Source organism: Podarcis bocagei (assembly GCF_964188305.1).
Source record: "Podarcis bocagei genome assembly, chromosome: 1".
Classification (NCBI taxonomy): domain Eukaryota; kingdom Metazoa; phylum Chordata; class Lepidosauria; order Squamata; family Lacertidae; genus Podarcis; species Podarcis bocagei.
In genome coordinates, this window is record NC_138125.1 from 30,429,480 (window position 1) to 30,454,842 (window position 25,363).

Below are 25,363 nucleotides of genomic sequence, written 5' to 3' on the forward strand. Positions count from 1 at the left end.
AAAAATTCTAACAGCAGGCGGGATAAAAGATGTCACATATTGGCCCAGTTTGCAAGCAATGCTGAGCAGATACAGCAAATATCACAGCTGCTTTCCCCCCCCCCGCCCCCCTGCTGTGATGCCAGTGAGAGCTAAGACATGGCTTGACTTAGCATTACATCTGAGCTCAGACTCACAGTTTGTATCACACAGACAAATCATGAGTGGTAAGCCAGGAGAAAACTTTGGCTACAGCTCAACTGTAGCAGGGCAAATCACAAGCAAGGTTCAAATATAATGCTAAGTCAAGCCATGCCTTAGCTCTGGGTAACATAACAGCAGCAGGACCAGGGTAGGAGCCATTTTGGCTGCAAGTGCCCACAAACTCACTAATCCACACCTAGTCATGATCTGGCTGAAGTGATGTGTCCAAACCAGGCCATTAAAAAACTGGCAGAAATAAAACTAGGTGTTACACTAGAAGAAAGAGCAGCTTCTTCAAAAGTGTCTTTCAAGACACTAAGAGGAAGCCTGACCAATTTCTACTGGGAGGGCATTCCAGAGATGCAGCACCAGCAGAGAAAAGGCCCTTTGCCTAATGCTCACTTGCTGGATCCTCCAAACAAGGGCTGTGCCATTGATCTTAATTATTGGCCAGTCCTATATCAGAGCAAGTGGTCCATAATCTGGTCCTAAGTCATTTAGTGATTAGGGCTGGGCAATATCTGGTTTTCAATATCATGATATATCACCATCTCGATATATCATGATATATATCTGTGGCGGCAGAGAGCCCTGCTGGGCCTCCCCGCGATGGCAGAGGGTCTCGTCATACCACCCTACAGAAGCAGAGGGTGTGCCTCCCTACAAATCGGTGCACCTCCCCACAGTGGTGGAATGTGCACCACACTTCTCAACGATGGCAGAGGGTCCAGGCGTACTTCCCTGCAGAAGCAGAGGGTGGGCCGCACTTCCCCACAGAAGCAGGGCCTTGTCATGCCTCTCCATGGCAGCAGAGGGTCCCACCATATCTCCCTGCAGCAGCAGAGGGCCTTGCCATGCCTCCCTGTGGTGGCAGAGGGTCCCATCGTACCTTTCCACAGTAGTGGAGGGTGAGCCGTGCTTCCCCGCAGCAGCAGAGTCTTGCTGCACCTCCCCACAGTGGCAGAGGGCCCCACCATACCTCCCTGCGGTGGCAGAGGGTGCACCACATTTCCCTGCAACAGCCTTGAAGAGGCTCCCTGCAGCGGTGGAGGCCCTTAAACTGTAAGGAAGTAGTACATTTAATAAAAAAATATTCAATAAATATTCAATATATATTTAATATATTTTCAACTAATTTAAGAGTAGTTTAAGTGACTTACTAGTCAAGTTGCATCTGCTTCCCCACTCAGTGGTCTAGGTGGAATCTATGCATGCATAAGCCCCACTGAGTTCAACTAAACTAACTTCTACCTTCCCGGGAGTAAGCCTCATTAGATTCAGTAGGGCTTGCTTGTGAGTAGACACACATTTACTTGCACTGTTTACTGAAAAACACCCTCTCTGTCATCATTCTCACATAGTACCCAACCTCAAAAGTCTGGTTGCACATTTGGGGCTAAATGAAATTTCTAGACTGTTTTCAAGGCACAGAGCACATCACAGTAACCCAATCTGGTAATACCAGAAGCCAAGTCCACCTTGTCTAGGAAAGACATAAATGAACTTCAAATGATGTTCCCAGCCATGTAAAAACCATGTTCATAAGATCACTTCTATGAACTTCCAGGGCCTGGTGAAAAGTGATGAGCTACCCAATAATCTCAGAAAGCTTACAGAAAATCAGGTACTGCTAGGCATGCTACATGTGCCTTGCAGACCTCCACTGCAGGATATCCAAACAGCTCCTAGAAGCTCCATAAAACATCCTCCCTGTAAATCCCATCAAATATACAACTTTGCCAGCTTCAATCTATGCCAGCTTCAATCTTTAATTTGATAGACTCCAGAGCAAAATGACAGCACACTGCAGAGACAGAAATTCAGTCACTGAAAGTGGTTTTTTTATTATTTTCTTGCTTTAAATTCCCTTTGGAGAGGACACAGGATTAATCCAAAATTTTCAGTGATTTACTACTACTGAAGATGCTAGTGTTTCACAGACACTACTGGCTGAAAAGAACCTATCTTGCAAACACCTGGACACTGTGTTGCATGTACAATACAAAGTCTTCCTTAAGGACTACTAGACTGCTCAGCTCTCATAAATGTAGACTATAGTGGATCCACACGTAGCATAATTCTATTTCTGGTTCCTTCCCATCAAATACAGCACCTCATTTTTTACCCAAAACAAAAGCACTGCAAAATGGTATCACGTTTCCATGCAGTGGGGCATCATGTTTTGAGTTATCTCATTTGTTGTTCCCTGCATGAATCTGCCCTGGTGCATAGGTTGCACTTAAGGTACAGTAGAGCAGTGAACCCAAAGCTTGTGATCCTCCCACACTGTACAAAGAATTAACACTTTCTGGGACCTGCCCTACAAATGTAAGCAGCCGCAGGTTTCCATGAATAAATGCAGTTAACATCAGAGGGAATATGCACACTATGGGAGGGCATGTGAACCAGAGGCTCACCCTTGATGTGTATGACCTTCACACTAGGGCTGGGTGTGTGAACAAACCCTTAGATATTAAATAGCAGTGTCTCCTCCCTTCCCTTCATCCCTGATCATTGGCCTAGGGCTGACGGCATTTAGAATCCAACCATACCTGGTGGGCACAAGGTTGGGGAATCCTGTGATAGTTGTTAGTACTGCAGAAGTCAACCAAGCATTTTGTGCTCCCTAGCCAAACTCAGTGTATTGTAGACAAGAGGGTCTCTGTGCATCTATTGCTACAGTAAGTCTTGTGTGATGCTATTCAGAGGTAGATGGGTAAAATCCAGTTGAAACCAACTGGTGGAGTAGGAGAGCTGGAAAAAATTCACATCTAGCAACCAAAGTGCCCCTTTGGTTTCAGATGGCATATGGGTAGACAAGTCTAAAATAGACACAGGACACAAATTTTCACAGCCCTCTAGCAGCTATGGTGGCTGATTTACCAGAAGTAATGTATACTTGATTCTGAGAAACCAAGCCTCCTGATGTATATTTTGCTCTAGGAGGCTTAGTCTGGTCGAGTATACACTTCCAGAATATACAACTTCTCATCCTAGTAGCAAAGTGTTGTTTACTCTGACTGACAGCAGTTCTCCAAGGTCTAAGGCAGGCATAGGCAAATTCAGCCCTCCATATGTTTTAGGACTACAACTCCCATCATCCCTGACCACTGGTCCTGTTAGCTAGGGTTGATGGGAGTTGTAGTCCCAAAACATCTGGAGGGCCAAGTTTGCCTATGCCTCGTCTAAGGAATGTGATATCAGGAATCAAATGCAGGACCAAGTCAGAGCTACAACCCCTCCCATTCTAAGACAAGTGCAGCAGAGCTAGGGTCTAGTGAAGCGGGGCCTGAGCTAGGCTAAAATGTGGATGATCTAAGACAGAACAAGTACAATATTTGGCAGGTTTGAGGAGGAGCAGAAAATAGGATCTGTAATATACCAGCTTTTCAAATCCTAATACTGGATTACCATACAGAACAATCTTACACTGGCTGGTTCTTGGCATGAGATGAGGAGCAGATGACACAAGCTGTTCACTGTATAGACATCACACTAAAAACAGCTGGGGTAGACACTCTTATCCTAACATTTCCAAGAGCTCAGCGGTGGTTTATCAGCATTTTGTCTGCCATTCTCAGAAGGCTAGGCCAGAGTTGATGCTAAGTTCTTTCACTATCCCTAGAGCACAACTGCTAGAGTGGGATCGCTGTGAGACATAGAGATAGAGATATATCATTGTGGACGGTAAACTAGGTCCAAAATGGAAGATGTAACGCTCCCACACTGCACCTTAACCAACACTTAAAACAAGCCAAATGAAAACAAAAATTAAAATCAGTGTGACAATAGAACCTGAAAGCAAAAAATGATGTGAACATTCACTGCCCAGTGTAAGATACTTCCTGCGGCAGTCCGCTTGCAGCTTGTTAGCTAAACTGCTATAAACGCAAATGCAATCAAATCAAAACCAGGGGGAAGATAATTCCTTTTAATTGCTAACAGCTTGGTTCTGACGGATGGAAGCGGCGAAAAACTGGAGGCACTGAGAAACCTTTATTCCCTCTTGGGTCTTGCAAAGTTACAGTGGAACATCCTCTGTTTACCATTCTCCTCCTAGCTCCCCAGTGGTCATACTAAAACCAGCTTGCGATTTGCGCAGAAGAAGATAACCAGGAGAGGCGAGAGAAGGCCCAGGCCTGGAATTATTGATGAGATGGGAATAGAAATATAATAAATTGTACATTCGCCAGAAATATGCTCCTGCAATTCAAAGGCCCTTAGAACTTGCAGTGATGACATAACTCAATTGCTGTTGAACTAGCATTTTTTTTTAAAAAAAAGTCTCTCTTCTCCAAGAAAGTCACAGGTTGAGTTTATCTGGGGGTGATGAGGGCAATAAAAAGATGGCATGCCTGAAAGCACTCTCATCTTCAGCCCAAAATAAAATGGAAATATCAGGCCTTGAAGCACAAATTAAAGATCCTGCAATACAATGCCCAGAGAAATTGTAAGGAAACAAAAACCTTGCCAAAAGAGGGTTGTTACATTGCCCACCCCTCAGCAGTAAATAATTGGCTTAAAAGATGAGCCACATAACCTCCTGTGTTAAGAGTGGGTTGGTGGCCATTTTGCTTCTCAGCCAATGAAGATTTGTGGATCGAGCTTGATGGTTTCCCACAGGTGGTCACTGTGAGAACTGCATGCTGGACTACATGAGCTATTGACCTGATCCAGCAGGCTCTTCTCTTGTTCTTATTTAGGTGGATGCACAAGATGACACCTTACATTTGCCAAAGGGCTCACGGCAATTGCTACATACCCCACAAGTGCCGGGACATCCTATTTTTTCACATGAGAGCACAGCCCCGCCACCCAAAAGAACATTTTGGGGTACCATGATCTCACACGAGTCATGTGACTCGTGCAGGAGCATGGCCAGGAAGCTGTGCAGCCCGGTTTGGGGACTCAGCATAATGGAGGGTATGTTGCTAGCATTTGGATCTCTTCTGCAAGATGAGTCTGAGAGAAGGGGATGACCTCTAATCTATTAAAGTGACTGGGGTAACCAAAGACAATGGATCCATTGCCTTAGAAAGTTATGGTTCACGTATTCAGTGGAAGAAATGAACTCATCCCCCTACTCTTTCCTAGTATCCCAGGATCATAAGTGGGTGGAGATGACTGGTGCTGCAAATTATCTGAGGAATTCTCTGCTAGCAGGTGATACAAAGAGCCAGTTTTCTGTCAAAAATCTGTGCCTTTCTCCATGTAGCCTAAGGTGATTGCAATGACTCACTGCTACAATCTCTGATAGCGATGGATAAAACAGATGAATTCTCTTCTCCTCTCACTAGCCCCTGTCAAACTCTAGAATCAATGAATCGTTAAACTGTGCTCTTTTGCACAATCTTAGTTAATTTGCACCTGAAGGCCCCTAAAGAACTGAAGCTCCCGGGCAGAGATGCCGTTATCTTGGAAGAAATCTAAAGTTGCAAAATTCACAAGTAGGCAGCAGGTTATGATGTGAAGGAAGATAAGAATGTGCAGCAGAAAGGTCACAGTGCACCTGTATCGAACAACAAAATCAAGATATTTCCGAGGGCATGGACAAATGGTCCACTGGCTCTCCAAAAATCAGTCTATTATTCATCATTTAAAATGGTTCAGCTAGACTTTAAATGAAGAACTTGACCATTTGGTATCTTTGAAAATAATTTTCAAAAGTATAGGTATTCACATAATGGGGGCTTACGATTTCGTCTAGATCCAAAGGAATTCAGCAAATATATTAAAAGGGAAAGTTAACTGTTGGAGCTGAACATGAGGCAGGTAAGTAATTTGTTGACGCTGTTGGAACCCAATATTTATCAACAATATAGATTTTGTTAACTTCCACATGATAGACAGAAATCACTTGTATGCACTTTTAATATATTAAAATAAAAAACAAACCTTGCAAGCTGCCTTTGGGGTTCAGCTCAGTTCATTTGTCTCTTTTATGAGATAGTATAGGGACATAGAAGCTGCCTTATGCTGGTGGAACACCACTGGTATACCTCTCTCAGGACTGTCTGGAAACTTTCAGGTAGGGGACTTCCCCAGCCCTACCTGCAGATGCCAGGTATTGAAAGCCAGGACCACCTGCAGGTAAAGTGGGTGCTCTACCACTGATCTCCAGCCTTTACCCACACTAAATAGTTGAAGGCATGGAAAATACAAATGTATTGCTGATACATTCATTTACGTAAAAAATAGATAAATGCACATCAAAAGATGGGGGAATATATCCAGCACTAGAATGGGCTACAGCTGCAAGTGCAAAGCTGACTTAAGCAGAAAGGCAAGTTTAAAGTTCAAAAAACTAGATATTTAGTTGAAAGGGTAACTGTTATTTCCTGTTTCTGGTGATACTTTGGTTTCATTCTGCTGTTTTGATTTTATAAGATGTTATGCTTGATTTGTTATGGTTGATTTTATTGACATCCTATGCCCTTTTAAAATGTGGATTTTGGGGGGGAGGGGTTATTGGGTTGTTGTTTTTATTCTGATTATGTATTTTGTGGTTTCATATTTTGATGTTATTCTGAGACCTGCAGGTACAGGGTGGTATATAAAGTCAGTTAGTTAGTTAGTCAGTCAGTCAGTCAGTCAGTCAATCAATCAATCAATCAATCAATGCTTTGTTTGTATACTTTATGGATTTAACCTTTACTATGCAGAGAACCTTTTGTAATTTGATGGTATGTAAATATTTGAAAAATATAATATATAAATAGTATATCTATAATCAAAAGAGGAGGAATTATGAAGAAAACTTTTTAGGAACAGTGAATCTTCTGGAAAAATTAATATCAAACTTGGCAAGAGTCAGTTTACAAGCCACGCTGAAAAATAATGGATAGTGGACAGCAAATGAAAATTTGGAAAAGAACTTTGAAAAGCCGGTGCAATTAACCCAAACAACTTCTGTTCTAAAATATTTTGATAATAAAAGAAAATCTAAATTGTCCACTGATGCAACAAAGGAGGGAACTGGAACAAGAATACAATGATTCTTGGAAACGAGTGGCACATGATTTTGATCCCTTACAGAAAAAGAGTGCCAGTATGCACAGATGGAAAAGGAAGTTTTGGCCTTAGTATAGGGATGTAAAAAGTTTCATCACAAGCTTTTGGTACCAAACACTAAAAAAGCACTGGCAGGTGTCCATTTCAGGATCCAGAAACTCCATTTCCAGCTTCATCGGAGAGGAGTTAACTGCTGACCATAAAACACCAAAGAATCTGGTGGCAACAGACATGTGAGCATTCCTTACAGGTGTAAAAAAAAGGCCATGGGTCATGTACTTTTCAGTGTGCCTATCTCCAAGCCAAGGATACATGTCATGTCTCTCATGCTCCCTGACTCTTAGAATGCTGCTATGGCATCATTCTAAATGCTGGGGAGGCAACACTGGTTCCAGTAATAATCCAAGTGGCATAAGAATTTTGGGGAGAAATTAAGCTCACTTTGCAATGGAAGCAAGCCTTACAAACCAGGTGGTTCCGTATTTCAATGGCATCGCTACTTTTAAAACCAACAAGGGGGCAAGGGAGAAACCACTCACCCTCACACCTAGAAAGTGTGGGTCAAGTGGAAAACCCCTTGGAGCCATGCTTTCTAGGCACGGCAGAAGCAGGCGTGTGGATAAGCCTTCAGTTACAGTGTGCATAGACTCTAGGCAGTATTGGCTAATGTATGTACAATCAATAATACCATATTCCACAATGTATAAATCTTGGCTTGCACTGTTCTGATGTGCAAGGCCTTGAAATGACCGCACATCCCTGGATCCCTCAAAAGCAGGCATTTTATTACAGCACACTTCTTTTCTGTTTTTGGAGCACAATAATCTGAATCATAGATGGCTGGTATATTCATGTTCCCATCCAACTTGATGGTATGATCCAACATGGTATAGTGGTCAGAATGTTTGACTAGGACCTGGGAGAGCAAGCTTCAAATCCCTACTCAGCAATGAAGCTCACTGGGAGACCTTGGGCTAGTCACTGCCTCTCACTACCTCACAGGGTTGTTATGGGGATTAAATGATGAGGGGGAGAACCACGTACACCACCTTGAGCTCCTTGGATAAAAAGGTGGGACATAAATGAACTAAATAAGTAATAGATGCCATAGCAAGGTTTCCCGGGCACACAGCATTTAGGAGAGTGCAGTGGACATGCTAACCAGAACAGATCTACTTAAAGAAAGTTACTAGTTGCTTCTTTTGCAGGGAGATTGCATTTGCCGGATTCGGTGACTAGAACTGGACAAAACAAGGTACTCAGTCATACAGTGAAAGACATCCATTGTCAGCAACCATCCAACTTTCCCAGGAAGGGAGAGTCCTGTCTTTTGAGCATGATCAAGCAGCAGCAATTCTGGCAAACCATCGTGTCAGGTGTCATGTTCTGGAACTTCTTATGTCCTCGCTCTCTCAGAGGTGCCGAATCTGCATCTAAAATGTAGCCCTTCAGACGGCACATGACAGCTCACACAATCTGCTGTTTCTGGGAAGCATTCAAACAGGCGAGTCCCCAACCACAGTTAAGGGCATGTATCTGGCTATTTCTGCTCTGTGATAGTTGTACATCTTTTACAAAATTCACTGCCTTCCCACATTAATCTGCAATAACAACAACAACAACATCCTTCAATGTACATATTTAAATATGTATTTTAATGTGTGCATTCTCTCAAAATATACTTGTTTAAATCAGTACTCTGGTAAAGTTAAATTGCCATTTTTGCTTTTGTAGAAATGCAAAAACTTGTGAATAGCTGAATTCCAATCCGTACTTTAGTCTGAGAGGTGTGGACCAGGCAATTCCTTATAGGTAAAGGTACCCCTGACCATTAGGTCTAGTCGCGGACAACTCTGGGGTTGCAGCGCTCATCTTGCTCTATAGGCCGAGGGAACCGGCGTTTATCTGCAGACAGCTTCTGGGTCATGTGGCCAGCATGACTAAGCTGTTTCTGGCGAACCAGAGCAGCGAACGGAAACACCGTTTACCTTCCTGCCGGAGCAGTACCTATTTATCTACTTGTACTTTGACGTGCTATCGAACTGCTAGGTGGGCAGGAGCTGGGACCGAACAACAGGAGCTCACCCAGTCGTGGAGATTCGAGACACCGACCTTCTGATTGCCAAGCCCTAGGCTCAGAGGTTTCGACCACAGTGCAACCTGTGTCCCTTATAGGAATCGTCAAAAATTGAATTCCTCATGCATCCAAAGTGAGCCTCCACTTGCAGTCTAAAGCAGTACAGCTGAGACACAGGCTTACCACTTCAGTGGGAGCTATTTATTTTATCCACTTGAAATATTTGTATACCACCCTCCACCCAATAGATTCCAGGTTCACTAACATAATAAAAAAGACTATATGAATATAAAATATACAATAAAATACACAATAAAGCCATCATATTGACAATAACATTAGGCACAGCTATAACTGTATACCAGGCCAAGACTTCACAAAAATTAAAATGCCTGAGAAAATATCTGAAGAATCTGAAGTATCTGAAGAAGTGTGCATGCACACAAAAGCTCATACCAATAACAAACTTAGTTGGTGTCTAAGGTGCTACTGGTAGGATTATTATTTTTTTATTTTGAGAAAATAGAAATGCCATAACCTGGTACAGGAAAAACTGCAATGTAGGCACCAGACACAATTCTTTGGGAAAGTTCCTTGCTCACAGAATCTGAGGAAGCTCGCCCAGGATATGAATGGAGATCCATGCCCAATTGTACCAATGTCTCCTTCCCATCCTGCAGCTCCATTACCAGTTGTCAGCCATGTCCACTGCTGTGCTCAAACGTTCTTCCACGATGCACATTTAAAAAAAACACCCAGCAGACCAGACATAGCCAAGGTGGTGCCACCCAGATGTGTGGACTACAACTTCCCGTGAGGATAGCTTACTGTCATTGATGGTGGGCACTGTAGTCCACAACATCTGGAGAGAATTACATTGGCTACCATTGCAGAAGACATTAACAGGGAAAGAAATGCAGGGAATAGAATAAGAGGATTACATCTCCAGTTAGGTATAAAGGAAGAACACGAATGCAAAATTCAAGACAAGCAAGATTCATACGCTATGTGCTTCACCAAACCCTATCATTACTTAATCCCAGAATGTGGTATGCTAACTGAATAAATCTCTCCTGAATAAAATGAAAGGGGAAGGTTGTCCCATTTCTTCGGTATATTTACCCTCATGTGTAAAGTGCTTGTCTTTCAGAACTACTCAGTGGGGAAAACGAGGCCTTCTCCAACTCCACCCATGTCAACCAGTTTTAAAGCCTGAACACGAACTTGAACAGGTCTCATACTAACAGGAAGCCCTTTTATCTAACAGAACATTCCAATTTTTTGCTGATTCTCCCTCCCCACTGCTGCAAGCAATCCCTGCTCCTTCCTCTCTCTCTCAAACACCTGAAGTCTGATCCAGGGAGTTGAAGAAAACTGCCAAACACCTTGGGAGGTGACACAGGGACTACAGGGGAAGATGGGTTGGTCAAATATTGCTTCCCTCCCAATTTGGCTAATGGAAGGCTCTGATGGATGAAAGAGTTTTGCATCAGTGCAAGGGACACAACTGAACACAGCCCAGTGTCTAGAAGCAATAAACTTAGGGTGAGTATATGTCTTACTTTACAGAGGACAGCCTCTGGAGGGCTGTCAGTCTTCCACCTCAAGGCATTCTCTCTGACTGAAGGGCCATTCCATACAAGTCTGGTTTAAAGGGACAGAGGAAGATTGAAGTTGCCCATCCACCATTAGGGATCTGGACATCAGACTGAGCAGAGCACACAGGTCAATTGGTCAGTCTTCCTCACTTTGGTGAGATGTACTTCTATTTAAATTATAGTAACTATTTCCAAATCTGCATCTAAACAAATAAAATTAGCATATGCAAATATGTGTCCTCATTTTTGTTGTTGTGTTTCCTCTATTTTTGGCAACACATCTGTGGCCAAGTGCAAATTAAGTGGGGAGGAGGAGGAGTGCAGCCCTATTTTAATTATGTCTAGAGGGGGAGCAGAATGCCTTAAAGCAGGAGTGGGCCACATGCAGACCTCCTCCTGATATCGAAAGACCTCTGCAAGTGAATAGTTCAGACCTCCGGCAAGAATGACCTGCCCCTCCCCTGGCTGGGGAGGAAGACGAAGGGAGGGAGGGAGGACATGGATATAAACAAGTGATCCCACCCACCTTGGGCAGGATGTCTGGCCCCAAGCACCAGTGGTATGTGGCCCCAAACAGATTATTCCTGAGTGAATATGGCCCTTGACAGAAAAACAGTTGCCCTCTTAACCAGGGGAGCGCATTGTGCCATCTTCAGTTTCCATCTATGTGGCCTGCTTGTGACAAATCCTGCCCAGAAAAGTAGCATTTCGTATGTATTTAACAAATTTAGCTTAGTTTAATTTACCTTAAGCAACCAGAAAAATTATTTCCACTAATCTACCAGGTCATCATGAACCACGTGCAGAACGAGGTCAAGGAGAGATAACAACTCACAAGGTATTTTTGAGCCTTGATACACTCTTGCCTCCCTGGATTTGGATTTTTGAACAGTATGGGAGGCAAAGCATGGAACTTGTGATGTAAGGTGATGGCTCAGCATTCTCTGCTTGGGGAACCCTTGGCTGGAAACACACTGCTTGCTCTATTCAAACTTCCAACTCGCAGGGATGAAAGTGTGTGCCTAGTATTTCAGAAGAGGCTGGACTGATTGCTAGAACACCCATAGCAGAGAGATCTCTGCCTCAGTTTCCACAAAAACAATGGACACCTTGCCCAGGTCACAGAAGCAGCTTGGGACTAAAGTCAGATCCATCTGCTTTAGAGCTCTGAGCAGGGAGACCCCACCTTTGTTGCAGAACAGCTCTCCAAGGCTTATCCACACTGTGTGGAGAGCAAAGTGTATGAGTGACATTATCTAATTGCAAGTTAATTTCCATAATTACCCACTGGCACACTTTTTATGTAGGGTTAATATCTTTGCAAATGTCTAGCCACATGACAGACTGCTCTGGAGACAGGGAGCTGGTTACCATGCTGACATGTGAGTATTTACCCAATTGTTCAAAAAGATTTCATAGTCTGGATTTGTCAATCTCCCCTGCCTGCTTCCTCTACTTCATGAGCCACTTCCCCCACTGCTAATTGCTCAGGGGTGTATATATTTTAAGTGTTGCTTTGAGCAGTTCCACATGCAGGAAGAACAACATGGGCTTTAAACTGAGACAGAGGCAAAGCTGCCACCAGCTTCTCACATATCTCTATTTTAAAAAAGCCAACCGGTTTAGGATCTTCCCAAACACATCGTCAAAATGAGATGACAGTAACTGATCCCGTAATTTGTTTGAACTATGTACCAGGGTTCAATCAGGAGTTCTTCTGTTGAGATTCTTGATCACTGAGCATATTGGTTGATGTCAATCAAAATTTGGAGGTTTTCAGTTCCTGCCTGAAAGGCAGCTTACAAACCACCAGACATAGGAGCCAATTCCTAGGGGCGCGGGGGCCTCAGCACTCCAATAAAATATTTGAGGGGTCCAGGACCCCCAAGGTTGATGGGTATTGCCATTGAAATGGTGTGTGTAAACAGTGTCATGTGATTGATTATGCGGGGAAAGGTTTACTTCCCCCCCACCCAATATTTTATTCAAGTTGGCACCCCTGCCCCCAAATATCTTCCTCTGCAACAGGCAAAGGCAGATAAAATTTGAGCACTTTGTAGGAAGCATTCTTAGTTTTCACAGTACAGCAATGGTGCCCAATATGCATGACCTGCATGAACTATGTATGCCCTAAAACAGAAGTGGGTAGGGATGTAAGGATATTTCAGCATTTTGTTTTTCCAATCTTAAATTCAATTCCTCACATTTTGCAGCAACTTACAGTTTTGTGGGGGGGTTTTAAACATTAAAATTATTCACTGTTTTAGTGTGAATTTCTCCCAATGAACACATCTTTGTATGCAATTTTGACCAATGGACACAATTTTGCAAGCAATTTCCGCTAATATAAAGCCTTTTGTATATTATTTTCACCAATCTATTCATCTTTATGCACATTGCCCCCTAATATATGCAGACTGTGTACCTACAGGAGGCATCTTCTAGAACAGGAATTCTTCCATACCGCTGTTGGCATCTGTCTGTCTCGAGAGACAATGGACTGCACCTCTGGGGGTGAAGACAAACTGCTGCATTAGCAGCACTGAAGTGATGTCCCCAGGGTGTAAGCCTGGGCAGTGTATATGGAGGTCCCAAGCTGCCCAGATGACAAGACACGCACACACCCCAGCCTCACTGATGTGGTCCAAAGGAAAGCAGAGCAATACGCTTAGATGTAGGAGTTGCCGGAAGGTGGCATACAAGACACAATCCTCAGTGACTGCACTCCAGATTTATGCAGGGTTTACTCCTTAGCCTTTACTTTTCCTGAAGATATCCCACAAGACAGCAGAGGTTTAAGATCAGAGCTTTCCTTCTCCAAGGTTAGCTACCTTCCCAGGTTGGCGAGCTCTATTTGCCCTTCACTTCCCTCTACAGTATACCAACTACTAAAGGTAAAGGGACCCCTGACCATTAAGTCCAGTTGCCAATGACTCTGGGGTTGCGGCGCTCATCTCGCTTTATTGGCCGAGGCAGCCGGCGTACAGCTTCCAGGTCATGTGGCCAGCATGACTAAGCCGCTTCTGGCGAACCAGAGCAGTGCATGGAAATGCCGTTTACCTTCCCGCCAGAGTGGTGCCTATTTATCTACTTGCACTTTGACATGCTTTCGAACTGCTAGGTTGGGAGGATACCAACTACTAGGCTGCTCCTAAACAAATTCTGACTAAGAATGAAGGGATAAAGTGCAGGGAAGGAAACCTATGTTGCTTAGAGGCACAACAAAACAATTTCCCCATCTCTGAGCCATGGAATGCAGGCATCTTTTGCCCAATGTGGGGCTCAAACCCATGACCCTGATATTAAGAGTCTAATGCTCTACTGACTAAGCTTTATCCCAGGCACCCACCACAGCTGTGCTTTCAATGGCAACTCTATGTGCAAACCAAATCAGACTCAAATCCTACTCCCTCCCCCCCCCAAAAAGTACACCCTATTTGGCCCATAGGATCAAATACTAAGCTTGTGTCCTCCTCCTCTTCCAGCTTTACTTTACTTTGCCTTCCTGAAGGTGACCATTCCTTTCCTCTCTTTCTTAAACAGAACGTGAGGTTTAAAATTCAATTTCTTCAAAGAGTTAACAGTACAAAATGTAGAGCAGGATTTCGGGGATGCTGAAAGCCCCATAGCCAATGCGTCAGTCAGGTGGAGCCCAGAGTTGAAATGCCACCAGTGGCTCCACGTGGGGGGGGGGCAAGCAAAATGGCAAAGCCACACCACTCAATACCAGCTGCATGGCTGTGGCAGCACAGCCAGACCCTTCAGAAACACTCAGGCTGGGAAGCCATCTGGCTGTTCAAAAAGTTAATATTTTATAATGGTGATAATCACCCTTCAAGGTTCCTTTCCCCTGGGACTATTAAACTGATTCAGTTCCAAACCTGAGCTCTTTGGATCTGCTGTGGTGGGAAAACGGGGGTGGGGAAAATCGGAGGGAAAGCTCACACAATCCTTGTGTGTCCCCTACCCACAACCCAAATCACACGCAATATTCTGCCCTACCTCCCCCCTCCTCACAACCTCCTTGCCTAAAAGAAGCTATATATAGTCCAAGTGTGACCTTTAACCAGCCTACCTAGCCTGAGCGCAGCATGAATGCGATTTACAGGCCATTTCTGCTCTCCAGCTTTCTTAACACAAAGAGGAGGAAGGAGAGAATGAAAACTCAAGCACAAAGAAAAGAAAAAAGTGTTTTTTTAAGGGATAGGAAAATAACCCTGCAGAGCAATCATGACTAGGGCTGCTCAGGTGGCTCATTCTGTTCCTTTGCAGGACACAGAAATGACCCCCAGTGTGTTAATTACACCCATTACTACAAACTCACCAATAACAAGCACTAGCTTGGAAAAGGAGGAGGAGGGGGGGCAGAGAGCTTGGCTTTTTGCTGCTGCTATGCTGCCATCAAGGCAGAACTAAGGTTTCCTGGCAGAGCTTAACGGCTGGAAAAGTGGAAGAGACCTCCTCTTCAAACCTCTCCTCGGCCATGAACTCTCTAAGGGAACCTTAGGCAAACCCATCTCCCTTTTGTCTCAGGCCCCATTTCTCCTGTCTGATATTACTATTAGCCTACCTTGCAGAGATGTTGTACATGAGGGTCTTTTGGCTGTGGCAGCTACAGACACAACATACATTTACAGCATGCGGCATCCCTCAAAAGGTCACAGGAATTGCTGTTTGCACCCATTGCAGAGCTACAATTCCCGGCATCCTTGACAAGCTACAGTTCCCAGGATTATCTGGGAGAGGTAATGTGCTTTAAAAATGCTTCAAATTTATGTATGCACACACATATATATATAAAACACTTGTTTGTAAAAGAACACAACAATCTCAGAGCAGTTTGCAATAGGAAATAAAGCAACGTTTTGATAGAAAAAGTTCAAAACAGCTATTTAAAACATTCAAAAACAATTAAAAACAGCAATATGCTAAAAACAGGTTGAAACACATGTCAACATTCTACATATCTGGGCGCGCTTGTCTAAAACAATAATATTTTAGCAGGTGCTGAAAGATATACAGTGAAGGTAGCTGCCTGGTATCAAATGTGATTTAAATGTATGGTGTGCAGAAGCCCACTAGTACTGGCTAATATAAAGCCTGCCAATTAAGCCTTAAGAGGAACTCGGACAGTGACTACATTACATGACAAGAGTCAGAAGCAACATTTATAGGCTCAAGTGGAACCCCATTGCCCACCTGAATCACCCTGCCCTTGCTGAGCTGGTAGCTACAATGCTGTCTTGCCATCCAAAATAGTGATGGCAAAAAGCAGCAAAAAGGCAGGCCAGTCGTTCCATCTTACAGCAAGCTACTACAGTGGTGCAGAGAGTAAGTAAGCTGGGTTGTCGTGTCACCAAAGTCACAGTCTTCAGATCCCAGCCCTGCACTTAGACATTTACATTCTGCCTTTCTCCAAAGAGCTCAGGGTTGTATGCATAGTCCTCCCTCCACTCTATCCTCACAACAACCCTGTGAGGTTGGTTAGGTTGAGAGATAATGACTGGTCCAAGGAGACCCAGTAAGGTTCGTGATTTGAACCCAGTTTCCCCAGCCCCTAGCCCAATGCCCTGGCAATTGCACCAAACCCATCTCACATTAGAACTTGAAATGGACTATATGCAAACCAAATATTGTCATCTACAGTGTCTGTCACCTAAACTTTGATCACCACAGGCATGTGGCCCCCCAACAAATTATCCCTAGTGGAATGCGGCCCTCAACAGAAAAAAAAAAGATTTAAAGGCATAAAATAACACAATCCTGCAAGAAGAGAATTCCTGGATTCTCTTCATCATCCCTAGTCACTACAGACTCCAGTAACTTTCATGTTGAACTGTTCTTAACATGGTACCAGGCTGTTCAGAGCTGCACTTTATCACTTGCTTGGATGGGTCGGTGGCACTGTTTGTAATGCTTGTGTCCAAGTCCCTTTTTTTCTGGCCCATCCAAAAGGAAAATGGGATTCAGACTTATGTTGGCTTCCGTCTGGTGTGGATCAAATTCTGCTCAGCTGCAGGCACTGTGAACACAGCTGCCATGCTGTGGTAGTCCTGTATGAACTGTTCCCCACCGGTCAACATCATAGGATGCAGCCTGGCTCAGCTTGATGTGAGTTACAGTTGTAAGATGTGAAACATCAGCTCCTCTCAAAATCAGCTGTTCCTCTCTCTATGTCGCAGCTTCCCATGGAGATAATGAGCCCTATTTTTGTCAAGTGCTTTTAAACCTACCAAGGGATTTATTGCAGTGAGGCCCATACTATGTTGCAGCATCTCAAATGCAAGAAACCCTTACGACTCCCTCTTCACTTCCTACTTGCTAACAGCTTACGACTTCCTACTACTGTGTATAGTAGTTATTTGTTCCCAATGAAATCTCCCTCTCCTTATAGTAAACCCTGCTTGCAGAGTTAGGACACAAGAAGCACTCTACTGGATCAGAAGTCCTCTACTGGTTCAGGATCTACTTTACCCACTATGATCTTCCCAATACCTCTCAAAAGATTAATCACAGGCCTTGAAAGCCAAGAGCCTTCTAATCATTTATCTTCAGTGTCTGATATTCAAAGACAGACTAATCTGTGAACATGGATGTTGCTTTCGGCTACCATTGCTAATAGCCATCAATAAACAAATTCATGGAGAATATGCGTAATCACATTTTAAAGTAATCTTAGCCACAGAAGTGGCTCTGCCCACACTCCACACCATGAAACTAACCACAAGTGGCACTGGGGTTACCTGGTCACCAGGTGAAGATTAGGTGCATCTCCATATGGTACTGAATGACAATCCAGTCAATGGCTTCTCCAACCTCACTACTCTCACACCCATCAATCTCTCCTGCCCGTGGTTGGGCAAAACATTTGCTTTAACACAGGCTATAAAAGGAATGGGGTGGAAGAAGCAGCTGCTGAATCACATTTTGCCTATTTTAGAGCTCTTAGAGTAGGGGTGGAGAATATTTGGCCTTCCAGGTGTTTGCTGGACTCCAGTTCCCTTCAGCCCCAATCAGCATGGCCAACAACAACCTAAGCACATAAGTCATAGAATCATAGAATCATAGAGTTGGAAGAGACCACAAGGGCCATCGAGTCCAACCCCCTGCCAAGCAGGAAACACCATCAGAGCACTCCTGACATGTGGTTGTCAAGCCTCTGCTTAAAGACCTCCAAAGTAGGAGACTCCACCACACTCCTTGGCAGCAAATTCCACTGTCGAACAGCTCTTACTGTCAGGAAGTTCTTCCTAATGTTTAGGTGGAATCTTCTTTCTTGTAGTTTGGATCCATTGCTCCGTGTCCGCTTCTCTGGAGCAGCAGAAAACAACCTTTCTCCCTCCTCTATGTGACATCCTTTTATATATTTGAACATGGCTATCATATCACCCCTTAACCTCCTCTTCTCCAGGCTAAACATGCCCAGCTCCCTTAGCCGTTCCTCATAAGGCATCGTTTCCAGGCCTTTGACCATTTTGGTTGCCCTCCTCTGGACACGTTCCAGTTTGTCAGTGTCCTTCTTGAACTGTGGTGCCCAGAACTGGACACAGTACTCCAGGTGAGGTCTGACCAGAGCAGAATACAGTGGCACTATTACTTCCCTTGATCTAGATGCTATACTCCTATTGATGCAGCCCAGAACTGCATTGGCTTTTTTTCCCGAGCCTGCTGGATCAGGCCAATGACCCATTCAGTCATGCATCCTGTTCTTACAGTGGCCAGCCATATGCCTGTTGGGAGCCTGCAAACTTGACATGAACGCTACCGCACTCTGCCCCCCTGCAATTCACACAAGATCATATAACCAAGGCAACTATCTGTAAACAAAGAATAAACGTCCATAAAAAATGGAAAAAGTAGTTTCTTTCCCAAATAGGTTTTATCTTAAACAATTGCAAACACAGTAAATAAAGAGTTCACTTGTGAAATACCAGTGGTTCAGTGCTCGGAGGTCGTTCCAGTAATCAGATGTTTCGTTGCTAAAGAGCTTAGTCATCAAGCTGTCAAAGTCAATTGTAACAGAATTCTATCACTTCTTATGTGCTTTTTTTTCTGAACCAAAAAGCATCAAACACCAACATTTCTCATAAGGGAGATGCTCCATCTAAGGATGATGGGAGTTGTAGTCTAGCAACCTTTGGAGGGCAAGAGGTTCCCCCACCCCTGTATTAAAGAGGCACACACATGAACTTCTAGTTATAACCTGGCCGCCCTAAGTTGCATTAGAGCAGGCACCCCCAAACTCGGCCCGCCAGCTGTTTTGGGACTACAAGTCCCATCATCCCTAGCTAACAGGACCAGTGGTCAGGGATGCTGGGAATTGTAGTCCCAAAACAGTTGGAAGGCCAAGTTTGAGGATGCCTGAATTAGAGCACCACAGTGGACAGTGAGAGTGATGCAGTGAGGAGGTCCCTTCAGTCTGCTCCAGCCACTCCTGCAATGGTAATGTTGGTAGGACTGGCACCAGTGCAGGAGATGATGTGTTTAATCCTAGATAATCTGCTGTGCTTAATCCTAGATACTCCAAAGATAAAAGTACTGATTACAATAGGAACCATGAGTTCTCATACAGAGTGCATAAAAGCATTGATAATGTAGCAGAATTGGATAAAAAAGTTGGATTCCAGGTGGAAAAATCAAAATTGGAAACAGAATTGTTAGATCCAAAAACTAAGAATTTGTCAAGAATGTATAACTTGCTGTTGAAATGGAACACTCAGGATGAAACGGTGAAATCAGCTATGATTAAATGGGCACAAGATGTTGGACATAATATAATGATGGCTGACTGGGAACGGTTATGGACCACTGGTATGAAATTTACGGCATGTAATGCCTTAAGAGAAAATTTAATGAAAATGATTTATAGGTGGTAAATGACACCAGTTAAGCTTCAAAAAATTCTACCATTTGCCTGATAATAAATGTTGGAAATGTAATGAGACTGAAGGTACATTCTTTCACCTTTGGTGGACATGCCCAAGGATTAAGACATTCTGGGAGATGATTTATAATGAAATGAAAAAGGTATTTAAATATACCTTCCTGAAGAAACCAGAGGCCTTTCTCCTGGGCATGGTCGGCCAATTGGTGTTAAAGAAGGATAGAACATTTTTTATGTATGCAACAACAGCAGCAAGAATACTCATCGCGAAATATTGGAAGACACAAGATTTACCCACCAGGGAAGAATGGCAGATGAAGTTGATGGACTACATGGAATTGGCGGAAATGACTGGCAGAATCGGAGACCAGGGAGAAGAGTCGGTGGAAGAAGATTGGAAAAAGTTTAAAGACTATTTACAGAAATACTGTAAAATTAATGAATGTTAGAAAAATGTTGGAATGAAGTTATATGGCTTTAGTAGAAATGTTATAAGGAATTAAGTATAAATAGATTATTAGAGCATTAAAGGGGAAAATAAGGTTAGAGTGTGTTAAGACAATTATAGGATAAAAAATAGAGGAAGATGGAAATGAATTGCTGAAACAATCAATAGAAGTGGAATACAAAAAGGGAGGTGTGAGGAGGTCGTGGAAATTAGTGAAAGAAGGATAAAATATTGAAATTGGACTGTGTTTTAAATGGTTTTTGTTTTGTTTTGTTAGTTGTATGTTAATATTTTGCAGTTGTGTTTTTCCCCCCCTATTATTATTGTACTGTATTATTGTATGTTTTTTCTTTTTTGGTTTTTTGTAGCGTCGTGTTCAATTTGTTGGAAAATTAATAAATATTATTATAAAAAAAGATAATGTAGCAGAATTAACAAGGCAGGTGATTGTTGCCTGGTGGCTGAAATGGTTCAGCTGGCTCAAAGAACTATGGTTCTGGTGCAAAAGAAAGAGAGAAGGACATTGCAGTAGCACTATTAGATCAAGTGAAGTGGGTCATAAATGAATCAGAAACTTGCAGCAGGGCTGCCAACCAGCCGGAGAGAGAGGGCTGTCGTGGTCTGCCCCTGTGCTGTCAGCAGGTGTTTGCTGTGCAGAAATGAACAAGTGAAGCCTTTCATGGCACGAGCCTACAACACTGCTGGCTGTTAATGACTGTATACCCAGCTAGACAAAGGACAATTATAGGACCACAGAATAAGGAGGATGAAAGGAGGCATGTTGACACAGAACTTTGGATAGAATGCCTTGGTGGAAAGAGATGCTTACACACACACACACACACACCCCAAAAATAAAATACAATAAAATACAGGCACTCTGGTGAAACTTATTCCTTTGGTGTGATCCTATGCCACTGAGAAAGTTATGCGAGTAACACAACCACATGGGCAAGGGACACACAAGGTTCAGTCTCCTGGCTGTTACAGGTCCTCAAAATTGCTTCCCCCTTCTCCCGAGTCAGACTCCAGCCCCACCTTCCCCTGGTCCACACTTGTCAGCATCTTGCCAGTCGCTGAGGAACTCATGAAGTAACATGGAAGACCTCTCCCAGAGTCAATGCCAGCCAGTGGACAATCCTCAGCTAGATGGACAAATAGTCTGACCTGTTGAAATACAGTTGCCTATATTTCTTGAGAGATAATCTAGGCTTGACACTGAGTGCTTTAAATGTATCTTACTTTTAAAAGACACCTGAAGACTTCCCTGTTTAGGGAAGTTTTTAATGTTTAATGTTGTGTTGTGTTTTTAATATTCGGTTGGGAGCTACCCAGAGTGGCTGGGGAATAAATGTATGGTGCTGCAGTGGCCTATCATATCCCTTTAAATAGTTATGGCTTCCGCCTAACAATCCTGGGAACTGTGGTTTGCTAGGACCACTGACTGAGACCCTATTCCCCTTGCCAAACCACCATTTTCAAGTTGCTCTTAACAACCAATCCCTCTTCCCAAGGAACAGATACTGCTACTTACTAATGTCTATTTTAAAGCACAATTGTGATCTAGAGCCTCTAACAGCCGTGGTAAAACTATGGTAAGATGTATTATATTCATATTTTAACTGAAATAATTACAATTTACATCTGTACACAAAAATTAGCATATACAAACTTTATGCAAATACGTGTCTTCTTTTTATTGACGCTTAAGGGCTACCCAACATGTGCTCCAAACTCCTTACAGTTCTCCAGAATTTTATATTTTATTTTAAGCATGCAGTTCTGAATATACACATTTTGAAGCAACTCCACTGAAGCCAGGATAACTTATTGCCCAGTAAGCATATTTAAGATCAGGGCGCTAGAAAACAAAACCAAAAAACCTATCTGTATATTTTATTTGGTTAGATCAAAATGATTTATCCACTACCTAGCTACAATTTTCCATTCATTAAATCCTAGTCCTCCGACTGGAAGTTTAACAAATAAATGAGGGTAAAACACACATCTATGCACTTCATATTGAAGCGAAATCACATTTGCACATAGGATGGGGCATTCCAAAAAAGCTACAACTAATGTAATGTTTAAAAAATGAGATTATGCTAGAGCTGAAGTACAATTAATTATACCAATATCAGAGGGAGATACAGTGGCAAAAATGTTTAAGATCAAGGTGCCAAAGCAATAGCAAAAGCCATTTCCAACTTATTTTAGCAGGTGAAAACTGTTGTCAGTTTTAATATACTGATGAAGGGAGGGAGATATTTTTATCCTGCCAGTATCCCTTTAAAAGTCAGCCAGTCTTTTAAAGAATCCCCTGCACAGGGACACACAGTGCAGTGCCCTGGAAGACAATTGACATTCTGAATGACTGGGCTGTGAATTCAAAATCCCAGACCAGCCAGCCTGGAAACAAGGAACCAAATTCGTATAAAATAAGAGAAAGAAAAGCTGCTGTTGAAAATTTTATTTAGTTTCACGAGTGTGCTAGGTGCTGTACGCAACACAGCATTCTCCCCCAAATGCTTTTATCTATATTAGATGACAAAAAAAGGCTTGACAAGTTAGTAGAGAGAACAGAGTCCAGCAATGGAAGAGTGAATTATGAAAAATAGGCTGGCAATGAAAAAGGCTTACTAAGCAAGTGGGTCTCAAAGGGTAAAGCTTACAGTGCAACTGCATATTATGGGATGCATGGGCAGCACCAGGTGTCAAATACACCCTCTTTGCCCCATTATATTAGTTACACTGAGCCCATGTTGCCACAATGCTGAACTGTTGTACATTTTCCCCATATCTGGTCCCTGCCACTGGCAGGACTGGAGTGCTGAAATACCATGACGGGCTGAAGTAAATCTGGCATGCGTTAGCCACAGAAACCTGGATTCCTGTTTCATCTAGTTCAGAACAGTCTACACTGAATGGCAGCAACTCCCAGGGTTTCAAACAAGATTCTCTCCCAACCCTATTGGGAGCTGCCAGGGATTGAACCTGGAGCTTTTTGCATACAGCACAGCTGCTCTGCCACTGAGATATAGCCCTTCCCCAATGGACCTAGAAATGGAACTCACAAGGATCTTGTGTCACTATCCTTCTGAGTAGGCATATATAGGATTGTGCTGTCAGAAGCCAAACAATTGCAGTTACCAAAATTACTGCTGCATCTGAGATGTAGGTGGCTGAAGCCAGTTATTTAATATCACATAACACCAAATTTAGGCATCCTCTCTCTGAACAGCTCCTCTATGGTACTTTTTTTTTTTTTTACTCCTAACTCCACAGCCTACAGATTGTTTTAGGAGAGCTCAAGGGCAATAGGGATCTCAGGAGAGTGGTAATAAATGACAGAGATGTTTCTCTCTAGGGCGCAAGTTCCAATCTGCCTTTCAAAGATTAGCAGTGACTGAAAAATCTGTTGTCATGCGAAGGTACCGTACTTGAGTATCTTATAGGGAGCAACTACTGAGAGTACAAAGAAATGTTAACACTTAAGACACTAATGTGCTTTATTAGCACTATTAATGTGATTCCATGTCAGCATTCTCAGGTTAGCCATATACAAACTTCCGCCAAATATGCTGGCCATGGTAATGTAAAGTAGTTGGTTATGTTCACTGATAACTATCTAGTCTGACCATTACCAATCAATTAAACCTGGGTAGACTGACTTCAGTCTCAGTGGTCTTCTGTTGTTTTTTTAAAAAACCACACTAGAATCTGTATGGTCTACCAGTGCCTTTTCAATTTGCAAAGTGGCAATACAAACTCAGGAACTCTTCACTCTTGCAGTGCAATTAATGTGTGTTAAACAACCATGTGCATTAACTTTTGCTTAATAACTTAAATAGTGGCTTCCTCGATCACATCAAGGTCCACCCAGTTACAACTTTTTCCCCAAAGATCCCAACAACTATCAGAGTCTAAGAGGTCCACTGGAAACAGCAGTAGTTCACCAGTGGGTTCTAATCTACCTTCTGCCCACTCTCAAGTAACATCCATCCACTAAGCCTCTTCAAGGTACTCCTTTCAAATAGAGGTTTGATAATATCAGGGAACAACTATTATGTGACCATGCCATGACCCACAGAGGTGTTGTTTTTTTTGGAGAGGATGGCCTTCTCTGTTGTTGTGCCTACCTTGTGGAATGCTCTCTCAGTTGAGATCAGGCAAGCACCAACTGTTTTTATCATGTCAACGTGAAGACACATGCATTTAACCAGACTTTGCCTGAAGCCTCAGTTACTGTGAAGTTATTTTACTGATTAGTTGGGATGTTTTTATGGTGTGAACTGATTTGGTATTTGCTTTGTAAATAAAAAGTAGTAAAAGAAATACTTTTAAACAAATACACATCCATTGAGAATTGATACGGTGCCAAAAAACCACTGTTAACATCTAATTTTCTATTGCTAAGATGTCTGAAATATAAAGTAGCTCAAAGAAGTCTTGCATGGAATCTTAGTTATAACAATCTTTCATGCTCAAGAAGGGGGGCGCATTCTTGACTGTATGGGCCTCAAATGGGTTAATATAATACATTTATGTTATTTTTCTCCCATACTACAATGTTTTTTTAAAGCAGTTTATGCTTGTATAATTAGAATTTTTCTTTAGATTGCAACATTGTCTTTAAAGAATTAATTAGTAGTAGTAAACTTCTTTAACACACAATGTGTGTCCCCTCTCCACCACAGCTTTCCCCAACCTGATGCCCTCATGATGTTTTGGATTACAACTCTCATCAGCCAAAGCCAGCATAATCAATAGCCCAGGATGATGGGAGCTGTAGTCCAAAATATCTGGAAGAAGCTTGGGGAAAGCTGCCTAACTCCACTAGCTGAACTGAGGTAGGCAATCATTATCTCTCTTCTTCTTTCCCCCCTGGCCTTTAGATGGGCCCAGTTCTTTCAGTCTGTTCTTCAATGTGGTACCAAAAAGAGAACTAGAGAATGACTTGGCACAATCTCGTCTTGGTTAGCCCATACTCTTTTGCATCCCAGTAGATCAGATTCTAATCAATCAATCAAGTCCACTGTATGATTGCAGTTCCCTGTGACCCCATGCTCACATGTGATTCGGTAGAAAGAAATGTCACTCACTTGGCATCTTAGCAATGCCAGTCATTATGTAAAGCTTTATCACCATGTTCCCTCTATTTT

General features: G+C 42.9%; 1 protein-coding gene across 26 annotated transcripts in view; it reads right to left on the reverse strand.

The window, feature by feature from the left end:
• Positions 1-25,363, reverse strand: part of NRXN3 (neurexin 3) — a 1,270,857-nt gene that overhangs the window by 1,184,416 nt on the left and 61,078 nt on the right. The window lies entirely within an intron of this gene.